We start from the raw sequence: 23,924 nt of genomic DNA on the forward strand, positions 1-23,924 counted from the left end.
AACTTAATAAAAAAAAAAATTCTGAAAATACTTGTAAAAAAGCACTGCATGATTTCTTATTAGTGGGTTTTTTTTTACCTTTTTAACAAAGCATGCTCTGTCGGATATTATGGTCTACAGTGTAAATCAGTGTGTGTTGGAAATTGTAAAGACAGCACGACGTGTAATCACATCAGTGGTTTGTGTGACAACGGATGTGATTATGGTTGGACAGGGACAAACTGTAACAAAGGTTTGATTATTATAAATGTACATAATTATTAAATTAAGCAAACATTTTCAGTTATTAAAGGGACGTTTCATCTTTGATCTTTCATTGGACTACATTTGCTGATATATTTTATCAAAAATGATATGAAAATGTTTACAGAATGCCCTTTAGGAAGTTTTGGACCATACTGTGTGTATAACTGTTCTGGAAATTGTTTGGGTGACGTTGCTTGTAACAGAACGACCGGAAAGTGTGACACTGGCTGCGACATTGGATACACTGGAAATTTGTGTGACAATGGTTTGATAAAATTTCTTTTAAATTATAGATATTTCTAAGGAGGTTCTCTCTCTCTCTCTTTCTCTCTCTCTCTCTCTCTCTCTCTCTCTCTCTATATATATATATATATATATATATATATATATGCAAAGTACTTAAAATATGGTATGATACCAAGGGTTTGGTGTTATTGAGACAAAAATATCGGCCAGTCTGGGTTGATCTGCACTGTAGGTAAGAGTTGAGAGACGAGACTGACTTGGGAGATTTTGTCATGCTTATAGTAACACCATTGCTAAACTGATCTGTTGTAGAATATTTCAACGACATATGAATTGCATTAGAGTCAACAGGAGTATCTGTCATCAGCATAATTTTCTCAATGGAATTGTATTTAGTCAATGTTAATTCACTAACTTTGATCATACCAATAAATGCTAATGAGAAGGCAACTGTAAATAAACGGCGCTCATATGATGATTTACATTGGGTAAACCATTCATTATTTCGCACAACATTGTGTACGTACGAGGGCTTCTAATATCTTGCAGGGTATAACGTCTTTAGAAACCTGGGGCCCGTTTCTCAAAAAGTGGTAAATTTGGGCTTAAGTTAGTCTGACTAACGAAGTTACGCCAATATTTAGTCGGGTCTAAGTTGCGTTTCTGAAAGAGGCGTAAGTTAGGGTTTAAATGTTGAAGAACTTAGACATTTCCGCTGCGTACTAAGCATGCGCATATCCTATTTTGTTTTGCTTTGAGGCTTTGATTAAATGTTGTGGATCAATTTTCCAATTCATAATAAATGTACCCGATAATACGCATGTTGTAATTTACCACTGAATGTGCATAGTTCAAGTTGGTCATAACAGTGTATATTAATGAAAGTAGAACAAATGCCTATAAACTTCATAACATAATGAAATTTTAGAGAAAAACAGTTGATATGAAAGAGGCATATTTAAGAGGTTTCAGAAACCAAATATATGACAATTAAATGCATTGTAGATGATACTGAGGCACATTGAGTCGTACATATTAATCAAACGAAACAATGCATAGAAATTAATTCCAATATTGAAAGAATATAAACAATGACATGGAAACGATTCTCAATTTTCTGCGATTCAAATGATAATAGTTTTGAAAGATATTGTCAACAATTAACAAGTCAGGAACTATCAACATTTGAGGCCGGGGTCTCCCCAATTCCCTTTCTTGTTTTTGGTTTAATCGATTGGGTTTTTTTCGGGGGGGGGGGGGGAGTAACATATATTGTATACAGAGAATTATTCGCCCCCATTTAATTTTCAATGATTTCACCCTCGTTGTCAGCGTGCGAATTTAAGACTTGTTGATTTTCACTGTCTAGTATTGAATAACTTAAGTAATAACTGTGACTGGGCGAATTCACGACAAGGCGAAACTGTTCGCAAGTGTAGAAGGGCGGAAATTACACTGGATGAAAATAACCCTGTATACAGTATCTTGATTAAAATATAGATATAAAAGCAGTCATCTAAGAACATCCTACCAATTTGAAGAGAGTTTAATAAATAAAAGGTTTCTAAATGTTTAATGGAAAAGGCAACTATAAAATCCCCTATCCCCCTCCGGATAAGACATTTTGCATCTTAGCGGTTTTAACAAGTATGTTAGAGTTTTACTTTTTTCCCTATCTGCTTTGGGTTATTGGGGTGGGGGTGTATAGAATTGTTTATATAAAAAATATGACAAATGCAAGCTAGGTAATTGTGTAAATAATGCACACTGTTGTAAAACTGTTAAAACAACGCTTTTGTATTCGACATCTTCGAAATAAAAAAACATCCCTTGATATACATACATTTTAAATATGATGTAACAAAACTATCGGGAATTCAAGTAAATAAAGATCAATTCATTTAAATGATAAAAATAAACAGCACATTTGCATATGCACGAAGATCATCGAAGTACATGTAAACCATGCCGATTTAAAAGAATTACATTCGATGTTTAATATGAATGCAATTGATCACTTAATCCTAAAATAAATATCATTAATGAATTCGATTTTCCAAAAATTCAAGGAGGTGTGCATGTGAAATTTTAGAATCTTCAAGAACCTTGACAAACGCTTGTCAATAAAACTAGAATTGATACATACTCTGCACGCTTCTAAAATATATTTTTAAGTAATCTTTTAACAAAAATTGATTGTTCATGTATCTAAATGCGAGTTCATAAACATTCAAAATACATGTAGCTTTCATGCAGTTTTGTATAGATAATAGGAGTAAAAAATGAAAATAAGAATGTATACGTGTTGTAAAGTGGTAAGTAATATAGGTAAAAATATTATACAACCACACACAAGGACAAATTAAAACTGTAAACGTTTCGCGTTGCTCCTATTCAAAGGAGTATTCTCAATATTTTGAAATCAGTTTCGTTTCATAGATTCAAATTTGATTAGAAACATTAGATTCTAATGTATGCTTACTGAGTATTGATTTAAAAATCAATAATCTATTCGTTCTTATGTATACATCTATTTTTTGGGGGAGTACATGTTTAATTTAGAATTATAGCATCTTTTTTATTATTGTGTTATATCATTTATCAGGATATACCCATCTTTCATTCTTTATACTTAAAGTAGATTTCTTTAACGAGTATTAATGTATATTACATGTGTTTAATGAGGTAAACCCATTAATTATCAAATTAATTTAATCTTAAGTTTTTCGAAATATGAACGCGTATTGATAATAGGTATTTTTTGAAGTTATGCGTACATGTACAATGATTTCATTAAATGAGAATGTTTACCTTAAAAACACGTAAAACAAACCAAAAATTAAAATATTCTGTTTATTTTGCCTTAAAAGCAAAATACTCGCCATTTTTGTGCACAGACTAAGGACTTACGCCTACCCATTAGCAAGCAAAGATTTAAACCCAAATTTAGTGTCTCAAAAAGGCCTCCGTCCAGGCGTAAGCTTAGTCCGGACTAAATCAGGGACAACACTTCAAACCAGACTAAGTTGCATTCACAAAAAGGAGGAAACTTAGTCGGGACTAAATTTAGGTTTAAATTTACGCCTGCTAGTGGAGAGGCGTAAGTCCTTAGTCTGTGCACGAAAATGGCGAGTGTTTTGTTTCTATGGCTAAATAAACAGAGAATTTTAATTTTGTTTTTTTTACGTGTTATTAAAGAAAACAATCACATTTGTTCGAAAACTGTTCCTATTTCTAAATAAATTCAGATTAAATCAATTAGATAAATAATTGGCTTAACTTATTAAACGTATGTAATATACATTACAACTCGTTAAAGAAATCTAAATAAAGTATGAATATGGGTATATCTTGATATATGATATAAACTAAATAATTAAAAAAGATATAATAGAGAACGAATAGATTATTGATTTTTAAATCAATATCCAGTAAGCATAGACTAGAATTTATTGTTTCTAATCAAATTTGAACCTATGAAACGAAACCGATTAAATAGGAGCAACTGAAAACGTTTAGTGTTGAAAGTTTTCCTTGTGTGTGGTTGTATGTGTCCTTATATATAGGACATACAATTTTACAACACGTGTGCATTCTGATGTTCATTTTTGTACTTACGTTCATATTTAACATCGATAATAATTCTTTTAAAATATCCTATATTTGGTTATCTGCCTCTTTCATATCAATTGTATTTCTCTAAAATTCCATTATGTGAAGAAGTGTATATGCATTTGCTCTACCTTCATTAATATATGCTGTTATGAAAAACTTGAACTATGCACATTCAGTGGAATAGTATAACATGCGTACTTGTGTACTTGTACTATGAATTTGAAAATGATCCACCACATATAATCATAGCCTCAAAGCAAAACAAAATAGGATATGTGCATGCTTAGTACTCAGCGGAGATGACTTAGTTCCTCGACATTAAAACCCTAGCTTACGCCTCATTCCGAAACGCAATATAGACCCGACTAAAAATTGGCGTAACTTCGTTAGTAGGACTAAATTAGGCCCCAAATTTACGCCTTTTTGAGAAACGGGCCCCCTGGAGTTTACATTATTTTCAATACGCAGTGCGAATGTTATTGTCATTTAAATTTTAGACCACGTGGTTTTATTTTACCCTTTCAGTACCGCAGTAAAAGTCGTGCCTCGTGGTTATAGTCTATTTCATAGAATCTAGGTACTTGTGGTCAAATATAAAATCTAGAGGTTTATTGATTTTAAACTTTGTCTTCATCGATTGGTGGAAAAAATGTGTTCTAGAAATAAATGCAACAATTAACATGCCTAATAGAGATCCCTCGATCCGCGCCTGACCTAGTTATAGCATCAATTGTGAAATAGATTATACTATTTTATGCAGAATGTTACTTGAAAATAGATCGATATACTTAGTTTTTATGCAAAACAGACACCTATTATTTTCTTAAAAACTTTGTATTGCACAGTACAAGTATCTAGCATGGCTTTAAATTTATTAAGCAACCCAGTGTTTATCTTTTCAACCACTCTACACGTGGTTGAACACGAACGATAACTCTGTTCTGAATATTATCGTTTAATATAAATAACCGCTAGATGGTGAAATAAGACATACATCTTAAAGAGTTTTATGTTTTAACATAAATAAAACTAGGATATGATATGAAAAACGACCAGTACTTACATATTTTGAGAATATTATCCGAGCACTTATACTTCCGCTCGAAATTTCACAGGAACTAAACAAATCTTGGTGAAGTCTTGTGAACTTTCATTCGAGCTCCTCTGATTTATTACATACTTAGCAACGATAAAGAAAACACTCTGAACACATTCGCAGGGGTGAACTGTATCGACCAAAGAACTTACGAAATGATGACTTCAATCGAAACTCTTTTTTTAGTCAAATTTGTCAATTTGTCAACTTATATGCCTCCAATTCAGTTAGGACTACTGTTATTCAAATCACATGATATGAATATAAATCAAAAGTTTAAGCATGTTCTAAATTTTGAATTCCTGAAAATTAAGAACACGCAATTGCGAGTGTTTAATTGCATTAAAGCGCATCAAACTTTCAGCAGATGCATATTTTTATTTTTTAACTGTGTTTTAAAAACTAACCAAGATCAAGTTTTATATGTAATGTCTTTTAAGAAAATATGACATAAAAGTTATTAGAAAGTGAAGCCAAATGTATGTAATACTTTCCTTTTTTTCAATGAGGTAGTAAATATGAATATTCATGATAATAATGATATTTCAAAAATTGTTTGTCATTATTTTTAATCTGTTTTTAATGTGGAATATAGCTTGTGAAATCGAAAAACTTGGTAAAGGTTGCAGCAATCGATGCAGTGGACACTGTGTAGAGAACTTTCCTTGCAATTCAACAACTGGACACTGTGATCGTGGATGTGCTTCAGGATATGTAGAGCCTTTTTGCAATAAAAGTATGAATGTTATTATCTTTAATTTGCATTGAGAAACAAAATCAATAGTTTTAAGGAGAATGGAACTTGAATTTTTAGATTGTGTGCATAATTAATTTAATGTTAATTAAATCATATTTAACTGATGAACGTAATTATTAAGGAGATGCAGAGAAATACATCTGTATCGTATAGTGGTTTATTTAAAACTGTCTTATGTTATGTATCTATATCGTCATGGAAAGGTCTATGGTATCACACTTTAAAACGTTGCAGTACGGCAAAAGTAATGGTAATAAATGTAGCTCATACTACACAACATTGATAAAATATCAAGTGGTAAATAAAAACTATTTAACAAAAGCTGTTTATCATAGGTTTTATACAATATGTATTTAACTATAGGTTGTGACATTGGAAAGTATGGTATAGGTTGCAGCCATAAGTGCAGTGGACACTGCCTAAATAACGTTCCCTGCAATTCAACAAATGGACACTGTGATGGAGGGTGTGCTTCAGGATATGTAGAGCCTTTTTGCAACAAAGGTATGTGTGTCGTCATTGCATGTTTTAAGTAAAACTAAAAATAAACCATCCCTTCTGAAAATCCCTGTACTTTAGGGACTTTGAATGCTTTTGCTGGTGTAAAGTAGAATAATGACCCCCGTAGAATAATGGCCGGAGGTCATTTTTATGCGTAGAATAATGACGGGGGGTCATTATTCTACGTCGTTAAATCATCGGGAATTATTATTCTACGTAAAAAAATTACCATTTACCCTGAAGAATAAGTGTTATTCTTATAAGAATGAGCACACTCTCCATGGATATATGTGGTCCCCGTGGATTAATGACTTTTTATGAAATAGTCTTTATAACATTGTAATTTGTAATGCAGTTTACAAAAAGTAACAGAAATTATAATTCAAATAAACTGAAAATGAAAGAAGGGGTATATCATAGAAAATAAAAATCCTTCCGTTATAACAAGATACTGACGTATTGTATCGGGGTATGGTTGTCATCTTACCGATTTACATTTACTACTGGGTATGCAAGTGCATTACCCAAAGTTAATGATGAAACCAAAATTATGAAAAGTTCCCTCCATTGTTAGGCATTGTACCCATGCTTAAGTAAGCAGCCACTTGCAGAAGCCATTAAGCCTAAAGAAGCTAAGGGCTAAATAAAAAGAATCATCAAAGGACTGATAGTACTCGAACAGAAAATTATATTGTACGTTATCATCGGCATACTTTAATCTATATCAAGATGATTAATGCATCAATAATTTGTAGAATCATTGACAGTAACACAAGGGGGAAAAATGCGTCTTGTGATCAAAATCAAAGGATGTATAAACCCATTGAAACCACCTGGTGGAACCCGTATAACTAAAACTTGAAGCCTTGAAATAAAAGCCCTATAGATCTGCTGCACTGCCCTGTAATTAGTATGATGTACACTCTAGAGAACAGGTAGATAACGGCCTACCATTCACCACAATATCTTCGTGAAAAGTTAAAAAAAATGACAAAGTTCTAGTGAGCTAAATGGACACATTAAGATGTGATAAAATCCTCAGGCGCTTGTTATAAATTTAGAAAGTTCATCTACTTACCGCATGTGTTTTTAAGTTCGTGTGATCAAAATCAAAAGTGTTATAAACCCCTTAAATGAGCCCGAGCCCCTTATCAATGCTTTTAGAAATAATCACTTTTTAGCTCACCTGAGCTGAAAGCTCAAGTGAGCTATTCTGATCGCATTTTGTCCGTCGTCCGTCTGTCCGTCCGTCTGTCCGTCCGTCTGTCCGTCCGTCCGTCTGTCTGTCCGTCTGTAAACTTTTCACATTTTGAACTTCTTCTCTAAAACCACTTAACCAAATTGAACCAAATTTAACCCAAAGCATTCTTATGGAAAGATGAATATAAATTGCAGAAATGAAAGACCAATTTTCATTGAGAGTATAGAAAACCTCGAAACTGTAAAAAAAAATAACGGGGGTTTAATCGGTTTATAAGTTCGGGTTCGTTATTCGAAATTCACATTTCATCTCGAAAACGAGGTTCTTTGGTCGAAGCGGACATTTTCGACGCATTCTGGCAAAAGATTCTTTTGTTTGTTGTGGAACAGTTTACGCGCAAAGGTAATGTTTGAAACTTGCAAGGTATATTGGTGCCGATCATTGTGAGAAGTAAATTGAGGTTGAATATATCAATGCGTTGACATTTTCACTTGTGACGCGACGGTGGGTTTTTTTTTTTTGTTTCATTTTCATTGTGCTCTTGAACTTGCGAAAACAATCGCCTGTATTTTGGAATTTTTTCGTATTAAATCAAGCATAAACTTCGGTAATTCAGGCAGCTGATTGTTTACCTGCGTAAAATGAGCAAAACAACATGTGAAAAGACGATTCATGCAATTGGTAAATCGGTATAATATCTGTGCAGTGGTGGATATGTGCAATGTGTTACGTAAATATACTTAGCATTTTGTAGAGTCTATTCAGTCTAAGCAGACATTGTTTTCGCTGAAGGGATATATGTTATTATGTAGGTGTATGTATGATTTAAGAAATAAATTGTGCTCCGTCTTTGTTATTGTGCATTTTCTCTGTTTTTATTGTTTACAATTTTCAATTTACTATCCATATTTGAATCTTAAGTCTCAAGTTATGAACAAGATATAGAGCTTTGCTCACAATTCGTTGATTGTACATAGAGCTTAGGCCATATTTTTGTTTGTTTACATTTTAAATGCTGAATAATAAATACCAAGTTTAAAATCTGAAGTTGAATTCATTAAACTCATGTGAACAAAAAACATGACTCAAACCACAAGCACCTGACGTTATACATTTTTCTCATTATAAAAATAAATACCTTTTATCTAATAAACCGTAGTAGACATTACCATTTTTATTTCAAACTGTCACATTAGCTGGAAGTTCTGCTTGACTCACCTGTTAAATTATTTTGCGACCCTCTCCGTCTCCCGATTGGTCATTCAACATCTAAGCTTACAACTAATTCAACCAAAACGGTGCATTACAACTGTCATTAATAACAATCACCCCTCAATCTGCATCTACTACCCCGGATATGCGATAAATGTCTAAAGGGTGGGCGGAAGTTGACTCCTGTATGTAAATGAGATTTCCCACCACTGTGTTTTGTTTCAATATTTTAAAATATAACTTGTTGATGGAATTTCAAAATTAACGCCTTTTGAATATTCGCTAGACGTATCAGTGTTATATGTGAAAGGGATTACCCAAAGTATGCTAGATGCAGATTGAAGGGCGATTTTTATTAATGACAGGTGTAATATAACGTCAGGTGCCTGTGATTCAAACCTGGCGGAATTGTGGGCTCTGTATTTTTCTTATGATTCTATGACTGATGCTGAAATTTTGGTTGATCATTAGAAATGTCTTACCAAGCATTGAATACTTGTAATGTGCAGAAAAATTAAGAAGATGATATGTTACAGATAACTACTTTTAGGACCCTTCTTACCCAAAGAATTATCTGAAATCTACAACAATTTTGATAGTAATTTCTGATTTTCAGTGTTTGAATTAATCGTCCCCCAACCGCTCGATACGCATAACTTTTGGCACGGGCAAATAAATTTGTAAGTACGAGCGCCTGACTGTACGTGGATCTTTTTGAGCCATTTGTTTATAATATCGGGATCGGGGTTTAAAATTTTTTAAACTTATTTTTGTCACTCTACTGGCGTGCGACCAGTTCTCGCTGAGTACCGATTCTTGCCAGTACATTGTGACGTCATTTTTAACCGGGTTTTCCAACGGAAAAATCCGGTTATTAAAATGGTGAAAATGGCTGGCGGGCGGCTGCCAAAAGGGTACCCTCATTGTACAGATAACTCCTCCTACAGTTCTCAAGATTGGAAGTTGTTCTTTTGCAGATTAATTGTACATATATCAGAGGTGTGCATATTGCTAGGATTTGATTTCCGATAATTTATCAAAAAAAAAACCAGCTTTTGAACTTAGTCATTTTTTGGCAAAATATTGCATATAGGGTACCCTCATTGTACAGATAACTCCTCCTACAGTTTTCAAGATAGGAAGATGTTCTTTTGCAGATTAATTTATAGATATATCAGAGATGTGCATATTGCTAGGATTTTGATTTCTGATTATTTATGAAAAAAATACTAGCTTTTGAACTTAGTCATTTTTTGGCAAAATGTTGCATATAGGATACTCCGTTTCACTGGATACGGGTTGACATGGACTATGGATACAGTTCAATTAAAAGGAAACCCGGTTTTCTGTCACATTGACAGCTTTTCACTTGTTTGTATGTAATTTTATGTGTTGCTAAAATGACATCACAGTGTACTGGCGAGAAATGGTACTCGGCGAGAACTGGTCGCACGCCAGTATCGTTTTCCTTCTATGGTCAATTAACAAGTCAAAATCAATACAAGCATTTAATTCATGTACACTATGCTTTACATGTAATAATGACGGCGAAGTAGATTCCCCATTTATGCTCGGGATAATATAGGGTAATCTCGTCGAGGCTGAAACATTTTAATGCTGGTACATCTCTTCCGAATCACAGACCAGTGCGACACAAAGTGATTTTGTAAAATTTGCCCCACCTTAGTGACAGTTTAAAAAGATATGTTTGAATTGTTTTGAAAGCTATATAATATGAACTTGTATATTTTTCAATTCATATGCACATGCATTACACCTTCAAAAATGCTTAAGAGTTCCTGTTTAGGTCATATATATACTCTCAGAGAATCCGAAAAGAAGTATGTCAAAAATTCCGCTGAGATTAGAGGATGATAACAGAACGACAAGTTTATGATGGAACAAAATCAGAACAGATTTTTGAATGGTTTACATGCAAATAAAAAGAAACCAAATGTCAAATTTTTTCTCCAGGCTGGTTGAATTTTAACAGGGCTGACAACTTATACTTTGCCCCACCTTTGGCTAGTTGTTACGATAAAAACACGCTGAATTATATCGACTGCACGCTTCAACTTTTTACTTTGAACATTGTTCAATTCCCTATCAACATAAAATGTTAGTTTTCTGGTTCTGGTTAAATGGTTCAAATCTTATTTAAAGTTTTGTTCCTATAGAAATTCAGCTGCACGTGGTTTTTCCATTATGAAGTTCTTTATATATAAATGCGATAATTGTGTATTGTTAAAGGTTGCAATGCTAAATGAGACTTCATTAATACATGACTGAAATAACCTAGTATTTGAGCAGCGGCACACATAAAAATAAAGAAGACTTGAAATTATGAAAACTGTTCTATTTTAGGAACTTACATATGCATATCTATTTTCAGTAAAATATCGTCCATTTTTGGCAATTAACGTACCTAGATCTTTCACAACATTTAATTTTAAAAAGATATGTTTGAATTGTTTTGAAAGCTATATAATATGAACTTGTATATTTTTCAATTCATATGCACATGCATTACACCTTCAAAAATGCTTAAGAGTTCCTGTTTAGGTCATATATATACTCTCAGAGAATCCGAAAAGAAGTATGTCAAAAATTCCGCTGAGATTAGAGGATGATAACAGAACGACAAGTTTATGATGGAACAAAATCAGAACAGATTTTTGAATGGTTTACATGCAAATAAAAAGAAACCAAATGTCAAATTTTTTCTCCAGGCTGGTTGAATTTTAACAGGGCTGACAACTTATACTAGCTGTCAGCCCTGAGTGTCTAGTTATTTTTTTGACGAGTTTAAAACACTGGTAATTTGCAAGAGTAAATATAAATGATGTCTTTTAAACAGTTTCTATAGTTCTGACACATTTTAATTATGATATCTAAAGTATCGTTGTTCTTAAGAAAATATTGCAATGGAAAATCATCTTAGTTTGTAGCCATTTTTGTTTTTTTAATAAAGATGAAAAATAATGGGTGGTCCTTAGTACAGTAGAGTAATTACTAACATGCCTGTCAATACATTAAATAGCTCTTTAACATCATGTGACAACATTTTTCCCACTAAAGTGTGTTCATTGATCAAGTAAGTAAGGTTACAAAAAGTCACAGAAGTTCATGCCAGGTAAACAACAATCGTTTATAATGGTGGGGACCATTTGAATTATTGGCAATATGTGAGGTTGATTATAGATCTTAATCTTGGGGTCATCCCCACCCCCCAGAAATAAGAAATGACCAAATATCTTGAAAACGGTAGAGGTCCTTACTCCTTACCCCTAAACCCTATATTTTCTTGTTCCGTGTGTCAAGAGGCATCAAATGGTATGTAAGTCATGGGCTGCGGGGTAGTCTTGACCCACTCCCCCCTTGAACAGGAAGTGCCAAAATATCTTGAAAATAGTTGAGATCACCTACCCTAAGCCACATATATTCTTGATCCTTATGTTAATCGGCATCAAATTGTATGTAGGTCATGGACTGCAGGGGTGGTCCTGACTCCTCCTTGAATAGGAAGTGCTCCAATATCTTGAAAATGGTTGAGATCCCCACCTCTAAATCATATATATTCTTGTTTCTTGTGTTATGGGGCATCAAATGTTATGTAGGTCATTGACCTTGGGGGTGGTCCTGACTTTTCTTTGAACAGGAAGTGCCCAAATATCTTGAAAACTGTAGAGATCCCCACCCCTAAACCATATATATTCTTTATCCTTGAGATAAGGGGCATTAAATGGTATGTAAGTCATGGGCCAGGGGTTAGTCCTGACCCCCCTGGAACAGGAAGTGCCCAAATATCATTAAAACGATTCAGATTCCCACCCCTAAACCACATATATTCTTGATCCTTGTGTTAAGTCGCATCAAATGGTCTATGTAGGTCATGGGCATGGGGGAGTCCTGACCCCATTCAAACAGGAAGTGCCCAAATATGTTGAAAATGGTTGAGAACCCCAACCCTTAACCATGAATGTTCTTGATCCTTAGGTCATGTCGGTTCACCTGATAAACAGTAAATGACCCCTCATGAACCTCATGAAATTTCACAAATAGAAATATTCAAGTATTAACTCTTTTTGTCTGTAAAGTTTGACCCTTGTTGGTCACCCCTACCCCCAATGATAGCTTTGTTTGTTGGGAGACTTTATAACCACCCAAATTATAATTACATCTGGTATATTTTCTTTTGACAGTCCAAACCCTCTAATAAAAAATGGTCTTTGCATGACATTTCATGATCTTTATATAATATTTAAGGGTATTTTTTGTAGATGCCACGGCGGAAGTATTGGAGGATGAGCAGGAAAGAGTTACAGACTTACATGACTGAGGAGACTGGCCTCGTTAAAAACAGTAAAACAATTTCTGACCTGGACTTGACTGAGGAGACTGGCCTCGTTAAACACAGTAAAACAATTTCTGACATTAAAATGACTGAGGAGACTGGCCTCGTGAAAAACAGTAAAACCAATGTTGACCCTGAGGAGCCTGGCCTCAGGTTACAAAAAAAAAACAGGAAAATCAAAAAACTTGTCAAATGAATTTGGACACTGAACTGGAAATGAATTTGCACAATGAACTTGAAATGAATTTGCACAATGAACTTGAAATGAATTTTCTCAATGAACTTTGTGAAACAAATTTGTGTCAAAACTCTGCTGAAATGAATTTGCAAAACAATGTGAAAACAAATCTTACAAACAATGACTCTGTGACTAAAACTATGCAAAATCATATGCAACCTCATGAAGATAACCTGGTTTATCAAAGGAAATTAGTTATTGGGTCATTTCATCAAGGAGAACAAGATTTTCATCATTTTCAAGGGGCAGTCAATGTACTAGCAATGCACTTACTATGTTGATCAAATGTTATGAAGGATTCTCATTCACAACTGAATTTTTAGATAACACTTTAATAGCAGGAGACCAGGTGTATACAACAGTGTTCAAAAGTTTGATGCAAAAACAAATCTTTCATAACAAACTTCTCAACTTTGATGAATTACCAAGTAACTTAACTTTGGGAGAAAATCATCATGTCATTCACAAATACCATTTGGGGATTAGTTGTCTCGGGAGATCAAAATAGCCCTGTGAAATCATTGCATCAAGCATTAGATGAGGCATTCCAGATTTCTAGATATTTGCTAATTATGATAGGAGCAATTTGTTCGGGTGTATACAAAATGTCAAACACTGAATATTATTTCTTCGATTCTCATTCACATGACCATGATGGCATGTCTGCATGTGAGGGCAAATCAGTGTTGGTAATGAACAAGGGTCTTGATGATTTGGTGACATATTTGTACAACATGTACAACAGCATGCATATTGATTTTTCTATGCAGTTTGAAATCTTACCAATCTCAATTAGTACTTTGCATCACAGTTTTCTACAAAATGGATGAAACTCCATCTATTACAAATGGTGAGAAGTAATGCAGAAAACGCTATATGAGAGAATATATGTCAAAAAAGAGAAAGAACGCACAATTTAAAACTGAAGAACAATGCAAAGATGCTTTAGCCAAAAAATTGAAACGACAAAATCCTGAAGTGATGGAGAATGAAAGGAAAAAGAACACAACTGGAAGAAAATTGAAACGACAGTGTATTAATGTTCAGATGAAGGAAAGAGAGAAGGACAAAATTGCAAGAAAATTGAAACGACAAAGTATTGATATTAAAGAGAAGGAAAGAGAGATGGACAAAACTGCAAGAAAAGTTAAAAGACAAAATCCTGAAGTGTTAGAGAAAGAAAAAACACAAAATACAGCTGGAAGAAAATTGAAACGACAATGTATCGGTGTTAAAGAAAAGGAAAGAACACAAAATACAGCTGGAAGAAAACTGAAACGTCAATGTATTGATGTTCAGGAGAAAGAAAGAGGGATGGACAAAACTGCAAGGAAACTGAAAAGACAAAATCCTGATGTGTTGGAGAAGGAAAGAACACAAAATACAGCTGGAAGAAAATTGAAACGACAATGTATCGATGTTAAAGAAAAGGAAAGAACACAAACTACAGCTGGAAGAAAATTGAAACGTCAATGTATTGATGTTCAGGAGAAAAAAAGAGAGATGGACAAAACTGCAAGAAAACTGAAAAGACAAAATCCTGATGTGTTAGAGAAGGAAAGAACACAAAATACAGCTGGAAGAAAATTGAAACGACAATGTATCGATGTTAAAGAAATGGAAAGAACACAAAATACAGCTGGAAGAAAGATGAAAAGGCAAAGCATTCAAATTCAAATAAATGAAAGAGAGATTGACAAAATTGCTAGAAAGAATAAACGACAAAACATTAATGAAAGAAATAAAGAGAAAGAACGAGAGACAAAAGCCAGAAAATTGAAGAGAAAGAACCAAATGGTCCTTGAACAAGAAAGATTGAAAAAGCAAGCTAAACGATGTATCATTTCATATCGTGAAAATGAAAAATTTCATAATAGGGAACAGAAACAAAAAAAGAGAACAGATGTTGAATACTGTAACAAAGTAAATGAATGACAAAGACAGCTTAGGTTTGGAGCAGATATAGATGATTGTATAAAAAATTTCCACGAAAAGATTAGACAAGGTCCCATTTTTGTATGTTCTTGTTGTCAGCAAACGTGGTTTAAAGAAAGTGTATTAAAAGTGGAGAACACAAAACTGGATGAAAGAATTAAAAACAAATACTTAACTAGTACTCTTTCTGTTCAAGATAAGGAGTGGATTTGCAATACTTGCTATTCATCGTTAAAAGAAAACAAAACTCCAAAGTTGTCTGTTTTCAATGGTATGACATGGCCACAAAAACCAATGGAATTAGATTTGTTCCCTTTAGAGGAAAGGCTTGTGTCTTTGAGAATTCCTTTTATGCAAATTAGAGAGTTGCCAAGAGGTGGACAATATTCTGCCAGAGGAAATGTTGTGAATGTCCCAGTTGATATTCAGCCTACAATAAATAGCTTACCTAGAAAATTAGATGAAAATGTCACAATTCCCGTAAAATTGAAGAAAAAATTATCGTATCAAAAATGCGATTATCATGAAAATGTACGACCCGCAAAAGTACTGTTAGCACTGCATTGGCTTATGAGCAATAGTGAATTCTACAAGAACGCAAATATCAATGTTGACGACAACTGGTTTCAAGAAATCACAACCTCGGCAAACGAAATTGTTCAACAACTAGTTCAGACAAAGTCAAGAAGGGACCAAAATACTGATTGTCTGGAGTTGGATGATGATGAATTTTGTGAAGTAGATGGAATTGGTAGAGATGGAAATTGTGATACTTTGCTAGATGATGCATCACAAGACACACATTTGCCCCTGTTGAAGGACAGCGTCCACTAAGTTTATATCAAGATCAGGCTGCTGAATATTTATCATTTCCCACAATCTTTTATTGAAGGAAAAGATTAAATGATAAAGAAAGAGAACTGCGTGTTTCATATCCAGACATAGCTAAGTGGGAATTGAGAAGTTTTGATAGACGTGCAGCACAGTCTGTTCCAAACTTGTTTTTTAAGTTGAAAAAAATACAAATGAAGCAAGTTACTGACAAATGCAATTTGGCCTTGAGGAAATGTAAAACTAAGGGGAAAACATTCACGGCAAACGATGTACAAAATCCTGAACATGTCGATAGTCTTGTTAGACACAATGAGGGTTATTTTATCTTTAGACAGTTAAGAAATTCACCTGCATATCTAGAAACTCGGAAGAAAGATGTATTTGCCATGATAAGACAGTTAGGTTTACCAACATGGTTCATGTCTCTGTCTGCTGCCGACACAAGATGGAGTGATCTCATCAGAGCACTGGGCATTTTAAACAATGTAAAGGAATATATACTGATGAAGAAATTAACAATATGTCATGGTTTCAAAAATCAAAAATGGTACAGAAAGATCCAATTACATGCACCAGATATTTTGACCATAGGTTTCGGGTGTTTCTGAATTCTGTTTTGAAAAGTGACCATCATCCAATCGGCAAGGTGAAAGACTATTTCTATAGAATAGAATTTCAGCAGAGAGGATCACCCCATGTCCATATGGTTGTCTGGATTGAAAATGCCCCAAAATATCAAGAAAATGATGAAAAAGAGATTTTGGATTTTGTAGATCATTACTTGAAATGTGAAAAGAATGAAGATGATGACTTGGCAGAATTACAAGTGCATAAACATACTCAAACATGCAAAAAGGGAGGAAAAGATGTATGCAGATTTGGCTTTCCACTACCTCCTTTAGAAAAGTATATGATTCTAGAACCTTTAGATGCTGATGTTGACAAGTACAGGAAAATGTATGATAAAATTCAGAAAAAATTGAATGATATGTCGAAAAATGGCTGTGATTTATTATACAAAGAACTCCTAGATTCAGTCTTAGAAATATCTTAGGAAGATTACATCAAATGCATTAGGAGTTCATTGAGAGGTCCAAAGGTTTTTCTGAAAAGAAAGCCATGTGATATGAGAGTAAATTCTTACAACAGTGTTGTTCTAAATGCTTGGAAAGCAAACATAGACATGCAATTTATCTTGGATCCATATGCCTGTGCAATGTATATTGTTTCATATATTAGTAAATCTCAAAGAGTAATGAGTGATTTACTGAACAGAGCTGCAAAAGAAGCTAGGGAAGGAAATCTTGACATAAAAAGACAAGTGCGTCATATTGGAAACCATTTCCTCAATAGTGTAGAAGTCGGAGCACAAGAAGCTGTATATTTAGTGTTGCAAATACCTTTAACAAAACCACCAGGAGATGTTGTTTTTATCAACACAAGTCCCTCTGATGATAGAGTAATTCTCATCAAAACAGATGCTGAATTGGAAAAGTTGACACCAAATTCTACAGATGTTGAATGCAGTAATGTCATTAAAAGATACACAAAACGACCAAAACAACCTGAAAACTGGTGTTTAGCTGACTATGTATCCCAACTTGATGTAGTGTTTCCAAAAGAAAGTGTAAACACATTCGATCAAACAGAGATAAATGATGATGAAAATGATGAGGCAGATGTTGACTTTGATGAGAGTGATACACTTGTTACTCTAAAAAATGGCATTATCATTAGACGTCGCAAAGTACCTAGAGTGATTAGATATGTCCGGTTCAGTCTAAAAACAGACCCCGAAAATCACTATAGAGAAAAGTTAATGTTGTTTTTGCCCTGGAGAGATGAAGGAGTTGATCTGTTGTCTGGAACTGACACTTTTGAAAATTCATTTAGTCTTAGAAAGTCTTTTTTGGCTCATAAAATCAAGCAATATGAGTTTAATGCTGAACTGCTAGACGCAGCATTACATATAGCAAATGATGAATTAACAGATGTTTTTGATGAATTAGCACCCAATACTCAGCAAATAGAGGCAGAAGATGAAGCTGAGGGATCTTTTGAATCAGAAAACTATGTCCAGTTTAATCCATAAAGACCAGTTGAACAAAGAATATATGATATTGGAGCAGATGTTGGTATCCCATCAAGACAAGTTACAGAGGAAAGTTCTGTGAGACTGCCAGAGGATGAATATTTGAAATTGGTGGAAAGTTTGAATGTAAAGCAAAGGGAATTTTTCAATCATGTCGTGCAATGGGTTAAAACTAAAAAAGAGCCGATTTATTCATTTTTATCTGGAGGTGCTGGTGTTGGCAAATCTGTTTTGATAAGAGCACTTTATCAAGCTTTGCATCGATATCTATGTTCTACTGAAGGTGAAAACCCAGATGATGTTAGAATACTTCTCTGTGCATACACAGGAAAAGCAGCTTATAACATTGGAGGGTCAACCATAGCATCCGCTTTTCATCAAAAAATTAATCAAAGCCAGCAAAGTTTACACTGCGATGAATTGATTATTTTTCGCACCAAGTACAGAAACCTGAAATTATTCATAATTGATGAAATATCAATGGTAGGCAATAGGTCACTGGCTCTAATTGACAGTCGCTTGCAACTTCTTACAGGCATCAAAAAGCCATTTGGTGGTATTAGTATCTTAGCTGTTGGTGATTTTTTTCAACTCAAACCTGTGATGGACAGCTGGATTTTTCAGGATTTAAAATGTAATGCCCAAGCTCTTGCAAGCAATCTTTGGAAGGAACACGTTTGTGTATTTGAATTGGATGAAATAATGAGACAAAAAGATGATATCGAGTTTGCTCAACTGCTTAATCGCCTTCGTTATAATGAACTAACACCAAAAGACAAGAATGTAATTCAGAGATGCATGATAACAGAAACAAATGAAAATTATCCAAACCATGCTCCACATCTCTTTACTCAGAACTCTAAAGTAGATGCATACAACAATCAGTTGATTGAAAGACTTGAAGGAGAAAAGGTCACAGTGAAATAAGTTGATACTGTTATCAAAGATTACTCAAAGGAAGTGAAACAAAAGCTTCTCAGGTCTTTAGTAAATGAAGATGATGTTAGCAAAACTGCCAATTTAATGCAAATGTTGATTCTTGCTGTTGGGATGATATACGATATCTCGGTCAATGTTGATGTCTCTGATGGGTTAACAAATGGGTCATCATGTAAAGTTCAACTGATTGAAAGCAAAATAGAAGGCATATCAAGACCAAGCATAGTTTGGATCAAATGTCTTGATTCTGCTATTGGAAAGTCGACTCGCAAAAAATTCAAGCATTTGTTTCATGCTGGAATAGATGATGACTGGACACCTATTTTTGAAGTTCAGCGGTCTTTTGTATTGAATCATAACACTTTTCAGAGAATTCAATTTCCATTGCGACCAGCTGCAGGAAAGACAATTCATAAAGCTCAAGGGTGCACTGTTGATGAAATTGTAATTGACTTGTCTCAAACTAAAATCAGGAAAACTCCACACATTCACTATGTTGCTCTAAGTCGAGTACGGTCAGTAGATCATCTACATATCCTTAACTTCAATGAGTAGGCATTAGCTATGGATGAAAAAGTGCTTGAGGAAATGGAAAGAATGAAAACTGAGGCGCCATTGCAACTTTGTTATGTTCCAATGTATCAAATCAATTCTAATTGTTTTAAAGTTGCTTTCAACAATTGCAGATCGCTTCATAAGCACTTTTCACAAGTAAAAAGTGAGCCAAATATTCTAGCATCAGATGTAGTAGGTTTCTCGGAGACAAGACTATGTAGTGCAGATGAAGACAATTTTCAACTACACAGCTACACAGCAATATTTAATCATGAGGTTACACGTCACTTGAATAGACGTCCACATCATGGAACAGCACTGTATGTGAAAAATGACTACAAGATAACAGATATCTCAAAGTTTAACAATTGCTCCTTGGAGTTCATCACTGCAAATGTACATTTAAGCCAAAGTAGAGATGTACAAGTCATCGTACTTTATAAATACCCATCATGTTCTTTGGAAAATTTCAAGCAACATGTAAACACACATCTTAAGCCTTTGACTGAACACCAGAAGGACGTGGTTCTTTTAGGGGATTTCAATTTTGATTTGTTTTCTGGGCATATTTGCTTTGGGCAGTGTCATAGATTCATGCAGTGGTTCAAGGGGGAAGGGGATTAAATTCTTAATTAAACATTTGATTTGTAACAATTTCACTGTTTCCTGAATGTAGAGAATTGTGATAAATCTGTTCTCAATTTTCAATTTCTAGCCTTTAATTGGCCAAATTTACACAGATATTGTCCTTTTTACTGATGTTTGTATCGTTTACGATATTCCGGAAATTTTAGAATCGGACATGAATGGTTTTTTTTTATATAGACATCAACGGAAGTGTACATGGATAGATACTCCCACGTTTTCTCTGAACACACATATTGATATTGTAGCTCAGTAAATTTGGAGCCATCAAAGTGTGAGTGAAAAGTGATTTATTTGAGTATATGTAAATATCTGACAGTCAAAATTTTGGTTAAGCCTTAGAATAACATTGAACAAACTCGTCAAGCCATGAACAATTATGGAATAATGTAATCGTCATAAATTGAACAAATTTGTCAAGCCATGAACAATTATGGAATACTGTTATCATCATAAATTGGCATTGATTTATTGAAATGTAATTTTAGGTTGAAACAATGGAATAAATGGTTACAACAGATGGTTGAATTTTCATTGCTGAGCTATACAATGTTGTTTCATCAATTCTCCTCCTCCTCCCCCCACTTTAACCATGACTATGCCAATATTTTAAAATGTATACGTTAAATATATATTTAAATACTTATAATTATATGTACTAGTATTTTCTAATTTACTAGATTGATGTATATGAAAAATTCATTTACTTACAATTTGTCTTTTGTATTACTTAGCCATCTTTCTTTATACTATATTGAATTATAATGGCTATATATACATCTATCGAACCAAAAATATTTAAGTCTTATTATCAAAACTACAGTGAACATGTGTAAATTTGTGTATATTTCTTCAGTTTTGTGAGATAAAAATTTGCTGACTTGCATCAATTAGAGGAAAAACACTGATTGACAATAGTTAAATTTAATCCTTCTCCAAGCCATGAGAGTGCATAAGGCTGGTGCCTATACCCACTTTCCAAGGTGCTAAGCAGATTACAGTCACCGACTCCCCATGGATAGACCACCAGTCCATCACAGCTTAACTCCCAGCTTACTGCACGTACCCAATTTCAGCTGGGTGGACTGAAACAAAGATTAATAATGAACCTTGTGTAAGGGACAACATAACATCAAATGACCACAGCAGATTTTAACCAGCAACCTTTGGGTTACTGGCCTAACGCCCATGACAACTGAGCCATGTGCTCCATAAATGAAATACATGTGAGTTAATTGTGAATTACAGTTGTGGACAGGTCATATAAACAATTTCAATACTGTGCACAAGCCACATCAAAAATTGAACTTTTCCTTCATATTTAAGCAAAACAAATTGTGGCAATATCTGAAGAAAAGAAGAGAAGATAGTGAATTTTAAAAACTGATTAATTGCGCACCTGCACTTATTCGTTTTGTAAAAAATTGTATACTGATGCTTTATTTATATATTTTTTTTATACATTTCCTTGTGTCACAATAACTTAGAAGTTAAATTGTACTCATATATATACAGTTTATACTAGTTTTTATATGTCACATCAAAATTGTTTGCATCTCATGTAAATAATTACACCCTATATTCTAGAAGACTATTTTTCAAATATGTCTTTTAGGTCAGACGACACATTCCTCGGGCATCTTTTTTGTATCTCCTCGTAATAGAGAGTTTGAATAAAAATTATTATTTTCATAATGATTTTTAAAATGATTAAAGTTTACTTGTATATGAATAGATGCCTAGATGGCTGAGTGTTTTATCAAGCAAGGGTTGGTGTCTTACAATACAATACATGTAATTGTATGTGAATCTGTATTTATTTTTTAATTCTTTAATATTTATACATGTACTGACAATTAATACACACACAATATGTACAAATCCTTCATGTGAGTGCATAGTAGATGTAAATTTAATCATGTTAATACATGTATGACGTTAGTTGAAAATATTGGAACAAAAAAGGAAGACATCTTTTCAGTAATGTTCCTTTTTTTTTTAATTCAAGTTGTCCCTTAAGGATTTTTATATTACCTCAAACCAAATCATTTTTATGTAAACTATATAACTATAAATTGGGAATGTAATTGTTAATTATGAAAATTACATGTATTACTAATGCAATGTGATGAATTTATTTGAATGCATGTATTTCTCTTAAATTATGAATACAAAAGGCACCAGTATTTAAGGACACTTAGCTCCAATCGTTCAAAAATGACAGGTAAGTATATAGAAAGGAGGTCACTGGCCAGCCTGTGGAGGGCGGTAAACCTGCCTTTTCTAATAAATTCATATCTATGGACAGAGTTCATAGTTATAACAATATGGCATACATGTATAAAGAAAACACCAAAGAAATTTTACATACCGGTTGCCTATTTGGGACATTGTACTATTAATGTACACTTTATAAAAAATCTCATTTAAATAAATTGAGAATGAAGAAAAACATTGCATTGAAAGTGAATTTATTTTCAAACAAATATTAATTAAGGTTTTATTCAAAATTTCAAAAAAAAGTATTATTTAATATGGTTGTGCATGCATTTATATGCAAATATATAATATCATCGAAACATTATTTTGTATCATATAACACGGAAAAGATGTCTTCATCTTGTATGGTTATATTGAACTTATCATAAATGTGTCATAAAGTTTCTTGTTTTTTCTGTTGATCATTTAAAAGTATAAAGTGCATTATTTTTTGCAATTTTTCAAACAATCACACTCAAATTAAATTACAAAATTATTGAAAATCTTGTATTTTAAAATCATTACTGATCAAATTCATTTTCTGTTTTATTACAGTTTAGTAAATGACCGGAGAATTAGTTATGTTACGAGTTTTTGTATAAATTTCTATCGACAATGTTTTTCATTTAATATGTCTTGTAAAATCAATACTGTTCATAACCTTTCTATTTTCGCTTTTTTCGGAGAAAGATTATGAAAAAACAGTAAAACTTGTAAATCAATTTATTTACACTTTGTGTATATATATATAGATATGACTTACATAATTATGTATGCATAAATATATCTGGTTGTAAAATATGATTTATTGTATTTAATCATCATTATATTCGTTTAATTTAATGTACAATATATGCATATCTATAAAACACTGAGAAACTACATGTTTACATATACAGTATATTTGTAAAATTTGTTAAAATTAATGTATTACCAGTATCTACTTTTTGAATGTGTATTCATAAAAATTATTCACAAGGTTCTTTTTTTATCACATGTAATGTTTCTTTCTAAATAAAATTGCTTTCTAAAATGAAATATGTCTCATGTTGATAAATTGTTGTTGTATTCATTCTAGATATGTTAAATTATGCCAATAAACATATCTAACAGGTTTTATATTTTTAAGGGTTCGCATCAAAGAGAATGTTGCCAATTTTTCAAGCCAATTTAGCCAAAACATAATGAAAGCTTCACCG

At 33.3% G+C, this 23,924-nt stretch overlaps 1 long non-coding RNA gene across 1 annotated transcript; it reads left to right on the plus strand.

The window, feature by feature from the left end:
• The first annotated feature begins 375 nt into the window (after positions 1-375).
• On the plus strand, positions 376-23,704 carry LOC128164416 (uncharacterized). Its single transcript, XR_008240937.1, has 4 exons — positions 376-511; positions 5,799-5,939; positions 6,324-6,464; positions 23,281-23,704. It is a non-coding gene; the product is annotated as an uncharacterized LOC128164416 (long non-coding RNA).
• Positions 23,705-23,924: the final 220 nt, after the last annotated feature.

This window comes from Crassostrea angulata, chromosome 10 (genome assembly GCF_025612915.1).
Source record: "Crassostrea angulata isolate pt1a10 chromosome 10, ASM2561291v2, whole genome shotgun sequence".
Taxonomy (NCBI): domain Eukaryota; kingdom Metazoa; phylum Mollusca; class Bivalvia; order Ostreida; family Ostreidae; genus Magallana; species Magallana angulata.